We start from the raw sequence: 8,242 nt of genomic DNA, 5'->3' as shown, positions 1-8,242 counted from the left end.
GTTGCAATATTGCAAATTACTCATAAAAACAATTGTGTAATGTAGAAAGAAAAAAAGATGAGATTACATTTGCAGATTAAATCGACATTACTTCACTATCCAATTATCCCAAATTAGTTCCAATCGTGTTGTATGTATTTAAGAAACATTTGTCTGCGACCCATATTATCAATTGATCATACGTCCGTCAAAATGAACTACAGTGTCATTTCAATATCTTATGAAACTCTAAAATCTATACTGTGATCACCATGGTGATGCTGACCAAAACGCACGGAGAGCTGTAGATTGTTATGAAAATGCAGAAGTGTATTTTAAAGCCTTCTAGATTTTTCTTGAGAAAAAAAATCGATTTTCCCAAATTAGTACCAATCGTGTTGTATGTATTTAAGAAACATTTGTCTGCGACCCATATTATCAATTGATCATACGTCCGTCAAAATGAACTACAGTGTCATTTCAATATCTTATGAAACTCTAAAATCTATACTGTGATCACCTGGCGTCACCACTTTCAGAAAACGTTTTATAGCCGACGGAATACCTTGTCCGAAGATCTGAAGACGAACAGAGTTTGGGAGTATCACCCCCGTAAATTATAAACAGCATATTTAAGTCTCTTGTTGGTATAAATCTTCCTCATCAGTGGTATTACGTCTTGCGCCAGAAGAGTGTCTTCTAGTATCGTCTACACTTGAAAGACGTCCATCCTTTTGAACTGTGGTAAGAAACGATGAATTTCTTTCTGAATGTTCCTTGGAGTCTTGATGAATTATTCACGTAAGGTAATGTTGTCTTTGAAAGATTTATGTCAGCCAAATCTGAAGGTATTGATTCTTTAATTCGCAATTTTTTGTTGTCGGGAAATACAACGTTGCTGTTTTATGGATCACCGAGCTTTAAAAGCCAACCAGCATACTTACGAACTGCTCTCCAATATTGGATGATGGAACTAGTCAGTAGACAACGTGAGAAATTAGCGAGATTTCACTTTATCCAGATAGAAAATAGTTAAATAAGAATGAAAAAAAAATTCGGTACTTCAGCTTCTTGACAAAGAAATGTTTTAGTCTTTTGGGGAAACTTTGAGTCCACCAATATTTTGCTATATGTGGGCATCGGGGTGCGAAAAATGCGCTTTACAATTTCCAGTTGATAACTTCTACGCTAATACGCATCATAAGAAATATTATGTTCGGGACTTTGTCTCAGAAAAGAGTGATTCTTGTCAAGCGTGGATGGTTTGCATTATGGAAAATCATACCATTGACAGATATCAATAAAAGGCGATCACGATCTAACATTTGCTTTTAGAACAATATGCATTGTACAGTTTGCATTTTCAGTTTCTCTGTCAGAAATTTGCGGAATAGAATAAACTGGTCGTTCCTGAAAGGAGTTGTAGTAGATGGGAACATTTAAAATATTTTCCTCCAACGAATATTAAAACATTTCCTGGGACGAGCGAAGAAACTCTTCGTCGGTAGGCGTGATGAAATGTATAAAGTTGTGTCGTGCCTATCAGTGAAAGAGTTCAACCCCGTTTAACGATGTAGCATGATACAGAAAATGGATGCAATTTCATCAAAGTTTATAGGTATGATTATGAAAATCTTTCAGAAAAAATAATGCCGACTTCATGTCGAGTCACTGAGTGAAAAGGGACTATCGTGATATTTGAATATGCATTAAACCTTCATGGATATATTAATTACAAACCTGCCTGACATCAAAATTGCAGTATTCACATTCATTTTCCGCAGGAAGACTCGAATCAGACAGAATATCACGTGGTCACTGACAGTCTTCTGAGGCTCAGCAACACTGCCTGTCGTCCGAATCTCATGTGCTAAGCTCTCTTTGAAAGGTACGCGTACATTTGTTTCTCAATATCCATTTCGATGGTCTTTTCTTTCTATTCTAATCATTATTGCCTTCTTGCTTCTATTTTCTTCAGTGCCTAGAGAGTTATGGAGTAATAACCCGAATCAAATACTCAATTATCATTTAAGAAGCTAGGAATAAGCTTGCGCGCAAGCTCAGTTCATTTGGCTGAATATATGCGTAATTTTCCTCACGTTCACCCAATGTTCCCGAAAATGATCAATCGGGCTATAAAAACAAAATATGAATGGGTTGAAAGATGATAGCAATCTGGACATGACAGATGAGGTAGAGTGCGCCTTAAAGACATCTATAATTGTGGTATCACATTTTCAAGAGCTTATTTTGAAGTTTCTGGAATAAACGAAGTTTTCACTTAATTCGTTTTTGTAAAAAATCGAAATTTTCAAGCCCCTTTTAAAATTTAGAAAGGTAGCAGTCGCTTTAAATTGCGAGTAACAGTAACTATTAGGTAATTTGTTTCTCTCGTACCAAATTTTGCTGGCTCACCCAAGACTGTTTTTCTTGATTTTGAAAGTGAAAGGCAAAACGTTTCCTAGTGGAATGTTGGAGTAAAGCAATAAAATTTTCAATTTCCAGACCCGTACTACCTTCATTGATGACAATATGTTGCATTTGCATTACTCTCTCGACATTCTAAAGATACCTTAGCATTTTGTTTAATGTGCTTTTACCGATAGGGATTTACACTCTCTACGGGAAAGCGATGTTGAAGGCTTAAACAGTTTGCTAAACTTTCCGCAAAAAAAATTTAATCATTTCATTTCAAATAAAGAATTGAAATCAGGGGTTGCCGTGCAAAAAAATGGTACCAGAGAAGCAAATGACCCAATACTCACCGACTCTTGAAATTCAAAATGGTCGCCATCCCTGTGTTAACACTAAGGAGAAAATAAATTTCGATTTTCGAAGCCGTCAACCAATTCAAATGAGCCCCGCAAATTGTATATCCAAAAAGTATTAAGTGCGAAGTATTTTGTCACTGAGGCGCACTATACCTTTAAGCAAACTTTACTGGGTTCATGACTATTTTTATATTATTTGAAACTCTCACCTGTAAGAGTAAAATTCTCGACTTAGCTGTCCACAGGTTGTCTATGAAGAACCAGTAAACACAAACTTTCTTCGACAAACAGCCGTATCTTCAGCCGATATATCTATCATCGCCTTTACGATGGACAACGAAACGTCAACGGGATCAGCATCGTGGTCTGTATCTCTCTCCACCCAGTCTACGTCCACCAAGGAGTTTATTCAATATCGGCAAGTCGAGTTTACTTGGGCAGACATTTGCAAAACTATTATGGGAATCGTTGGCATGTTTGGCAATGGCCTTGTCATTTTAACAGTTTTGAAAACCCCATCATTGAAAACTCTCACAAATGTGTTTATTGTCAGTTTAGCGGTGGCCGATCTCATTACGTCTGTGTTCATAATTCCATACCCTTTGAATGGCGTTCCCGAAGGTTTTCTCGGAGAGCTAACGTGTCGAATTTACGTTTCTGGTTTTCTTCTGTGGCTCAACTTTGACGCTTCTGTATTCAATCTCATGGCTGTGACAATGGAGCGATATTTCGCAGTAGCGCCACCCTGTGCTATATAAAATTTACTTCACGAAGTCTAGAGTATTGATGATGGTCGTAGCTGTTTGGGTTCTGGCAATCATACCACAGAGCTTTTGTCTCTATATCTGGAAATACGATTATGAAGCGCGTGATTGTAAATTAGAGTGGCCAGGCACTGAAGAATTCCAACTCTTCGTCGGAGTTGGGCTGTTTCTGTCGACCTATTTTATCCCGGTTATTATGATGTTTATCGTTTACACTCGCATAATGATAATTCTAAAAAGACGCGCCAAAGAGCTAGAGGAGAACAAGCAAAACAACCCTGCGTTATCTTTGCTGAAAGCTCGCGCCAATGTAGTGAAAATGCTCATAATAGTGTCGTCACGTTCGGTGTTTGCTGGGCTCCTGACCAGTTCATGTTTCTTGGCTATAACTTCGGAATGTATATCAACTTTACCGGAATCTACTACCGACTGATTATTTTATTTGCCTTCTGTAACTCGGCCATCAACCCATTCATTTACGGCTTCAAAATAAAAATTTTCGCAAAGGCTTCATGAGTTTGCTTTCATGCAGAAGCATGAATTCGGTAGGTAATACCACAACGAGAGTTACCAATACGACGGCCATGTCATCGACAGCTCGAGAAAATCAAAATGACAGGGAAACCACGGCTTAAGCTACCATCACTGATTATATTAGATTAAGTTGATAAATGGTCTGACATAAGCCTATCATTTTCCTTTGAGCTTATATGTTATTAATACGAAAATACCAAGATATTATCGCCGAAATCTCGTCGTTTGTATTATATCTTGCTCATTATTTTAAATCAGAGCGTAAGTTCACGTCACAAATAGAGAGTGACCTATTTTATTCTAATCTCACTCCAATAGATCATACTTAGACCAACTGATTAGATGTAATTTTAATATTACGTCATCAAGCACAAAGAAGATATTCCTATAAGTTCTCTTTGTGTATATGGGAAATCAACTACAGTGTACATACAAAATATATCATTCAGTGCATCAACTTATACGTTATTCAATCATACTTGTACTGTTACTCATTCTATGTTTCCTGGTTAATAGATTGTAGAAAAAATAGATCTAGGTTTTTTCGTTCCATTGTTCGTCACAGCTTTTTTCATTTGACGAGGTCCACCGATACTTCCCGTTAAAAAGGAAGCGAGCTTTGACATTATGAGTTTCAATAGCAGTTAATAAGAGTATATTGACTGTGTTTCAAACCACGGCCGCCTATATTTGAGCAAAACGAGCCAGAAGAAAACCTACTCCATATTGGCAGACTAGCATCTAAAGAGGATAGCTTTGGTGTGCAAGGTATGAGTATACCAGGGTTCTCATATTAAAATCGCCAAAGCTGTCCAACTCCAAGTTGTTTTTTTTGTTATCTTACTAAGGCAACAACATTCAGAGCGACGTTGAATCACGAACTGGCAAGATGACAATGCAGAGATAAATTTGACGATTGTGTCGACGAGTGAGCAATATTCTACCACCTACAGTTGTTCAACGTATCGTAAACTGTTAAATATAAGCCTTAATTCATTTCTTCAGAGTTGGTACTCGATTGACTCTAAACCACAAAATGGCTAGTTCAACTTTGCTCGATATCGAGGGATTAGCGCAGCCCGAAAACTAGAAATGTACATATGCAAGGTTGACAACTTTGATTACGACGAAGAGTGTCTCAAATGTGTTCCATAGGCGAACCAAAGGATGAAACTTTGGCTCTTGCACCGCTTGTCATTTGAGTTTGGAGTTTCGGTGTTTGGCACACAAGTTGGATTTCTCGGCTGTGAAGCACTAGAAGTTTGAGTCTAACACACAACATTAAGGATGTAAGCTTATCGATTGCCGCGTTATCTTATCAAATAAAATGTAAAAAATAAATACACTGTACCAAACTTTTACCTCTCGAAAAGTACTTTTTACCGGTCAGTAAGTGAGTGGCTCAAAATGTCGCAGTTTCGATCAACAATGAATATGCCCCTGCGTTTCTTTGAGCAAATACGGCTAGTTTTCAATCGGGTTCGAACCCACAACATATAATGACAAAAATGAAATGGTGTCCGTGTGACTTTGGATAAATTGTTGCATTTCGGTCGAGTAATTCTTTGTGGTGAACGCTACCCTTAGGGTGTACCAGACATAAAAATCTGTGCGTGTCGAATAATGAAATTCCAAAGTCAAATGCCAAGCGCTGTAATTTAGATTGGCATTATTATTCACTTGAAGACGTGATATAGCCACAATCTGATGACGTCAAAAACGCCGAACACAAAACACAGAGGCTAAGTAATTGCGGCACTGATTATTTAATAAAGTTAACTAAATATTCATTTTCATTTCCTGATTCTAACCGCCAAAATAATTTATCGCCTCTTTTAGACCATAACCTTTGACCTCATTTGCATTAGTATACACACCTTTGACGTCATCAGTCTGTGGTCGTACCACTTATTAAAGTTTGCCGATAGATTAAATTTCGTCTGTATAATTTTCATAGCAATTAAGCAGAAAGTGGCCAGATTTATGACAGGGGATACAATTGTGTTGTAATGGGATGATCTTCGCCATACCAGTCCTGTTTTATCAATTACTTAGCACACGAATTGTAATCAGTGATATTGTGTTTCTGAATGTCATTTCAAAGCGCACAATGGTTAAGAAATTCAGATTGTGTTAGTTTGATCATGTATCTTTTCAAATAATTATGCAGACTTTGTCATTTATATCACAAATTGTGGTCTACGGTACAATCCTTCAGTTTTCCTAGTTTCACTTTAAGAATATTATGATCACAAAACTCAGACTTTCTTATTTCAATCATCTATCTTTTCACACGTGCACAATCGTATTTACCATATATTTGTTTCCGTTGTGCGTTTTCAGTTGTCATTTCGTACGGGACCATCGGTCTACAGTTAAATAAATCATTTGTTATATTATAAATTGTTATAGCTGTGATTTATCCCTATTTATTGTTCAATGAATACCTGACTGTGTGATTTTATGCACATAATTGCAGTTCCTTTAATTTTTTAGGATTTTACTGCAAGAGCGGAAGTTACCTGTCTGTTGTCGACAAATATCAATGATTTAGACTAAATTGACGTTTTGCATTTAAAGTGTTCGCATTCATAGTGGAGAGCAAGCACGGCAGAAGACGAAAACGTCGTCCTTCAAACGAATCACATGAACTCACCTTTACGAGATTTACTTAGCCAAAATTGTTAAGACTTATTGTGTTGTAAGGTCAGTCTGCGAAAGGTGTATCAACGTGGCACGCTCGATCGGTAACTTTAATTTGACACCGGAATTACAGCAGCTGACTTGTCTTCTGACACCCATTATGTCAAACGTTTGACAATGCTCCTATACCCACAAATGGTGTTATAATTTTCCCTAGTATAGGCTTTGCTCGACTGATACCTTTAATTTGAAAACGGAATGATATCATCTAACTTGGCTTCTGAAACCCATTATGTCAAACTTCGGAGAATGTTCTAATAGTCACAAATGGTATTTATGATATTCCCGCTGTACGCTATGTTGACAACAATGTGGGCATGTCTAGATGGAAATGTTACATTAAGATCCAGCCTCCCGTGGCAAAGCTGGAAAAGATGATTACGAGATTGTTTGGCGCTGGACCTGTCTATTTGTAATATTAGTTCCAATAGTCCAATTATTCCAACTAAAAACAAATGGACTACAGCTATTGCTGGTTACTGGATAGAATATATATAGTCAGCGTCGATGCCTACTATTATACTATAGATTACAATCCTACAATTTCGGTTATTGCCTGATATTTAGCTTATTTTGGCAAATAATCTACAACATTACACATAAAGAATATAATGAGACGTAGAACGTTCCAATTTACTGAAAAAGATGGTTTTGATGACATCAATATGGGTATAGCTGGATGGATTGATAAATTCAATAAAGTCTTACCGCAGCTGAAAGCGAAAACATCATCGTCAGAACGAGTCGCATTTATAAAGATGGCGCTTTGGACACACATATTCGGACTCTCAAATATTTAGACTGCTTTACTGATCTACCACTCACGTGGGCTCACTTTGAAGCTCTCAGAGTTAATGAAGTTTCCCACCATAAGCTTATATTTTTGTGAAAAGTGATTCCCTTGCAGTTTTACACAGGGATGGCGACCGCTTTGAATTTCTGATATCGATGAATTTAAGATAGTTTGTTTCTATAGTACTAAACTTTGCAAGATGATCCCGATTCTTATTGATGATTCTGAAAGAGAATAGTATAAAGTTCTGTCGAGGAAAGATTTTTAGCAAAAGTTTAAGCTGTCGAGGAAAGATTTTTAGCAAAAGTTTAAACTATCACTTTCGAAGTGCGTAATACGTATCTACCTTGCCTCACCCACACAAGATTTAGGACTCGGAAGCCGAGATTGTTAAGGTCTATTTTCGCAATCAGGCCTGGGCAATCAGGTCAGTCTACGAGTAGCGTATCAACATGCAACGCCTCTATCGATTACTTTAATTTGATAGCCGAATGATAGCAACTAACTTGGCTCCTGAAACCCATTATGTCAAACTTCGGAGAACGCTCTAATAGTCACAAATGGTATTTTTAATTTTTCCGCGGTACATTAGGGTGACAACAATGTAGGCATATCTAGAGGGCCATGATAAATTCAGATCTTGCCTCATGGTGGCAAAGCTGGAAAATATGATCAAACCGTTCGGTGCTGGGCCTGTT

The 8,242-nt window shown here is 37.3% G+C and overlaps 1 long non-coding RNA gene across 1 annotated transcript; it reads left to right on the top strand.

Annotated features, from left to right (window-relative positions):
- The first annotated feature begins 353 nt into the window (after positions 1-353).
- LOC139141501 (uncharacterized) lies at positions 354-3,341 on the top strand. Its single transcript, XR_011554202.1, has 3 exons — positions 354-723; positions 1,764-1,867; positions 2,986-3,341. It is a non-coding gene; the product is annotated as an uncharacterized lncRNA (long non-coding RNA).
- Positions 3,342-8,242: the final 4,901 nt, after the last annotated feature.

The sequence above is a fragment of the Ptychodera flava genome, chromosome 10, assembly GCF_041260155.1.
Source record: "Ptychodera flava strain L36383 chromosome 10, AS_Pfla_20210202, whole genome shotgun sequence".
Classification (NCBI taxonomy): domain Eukaryota; kingdom Metazoa; phylum Hemichordata; class Enteropneusta; family Ptychoderidae; genus Ptychodera; species Ptychodera flava.
This window is presented reverse-complemented; position numbering and strand designations above follow the sequence as displayed.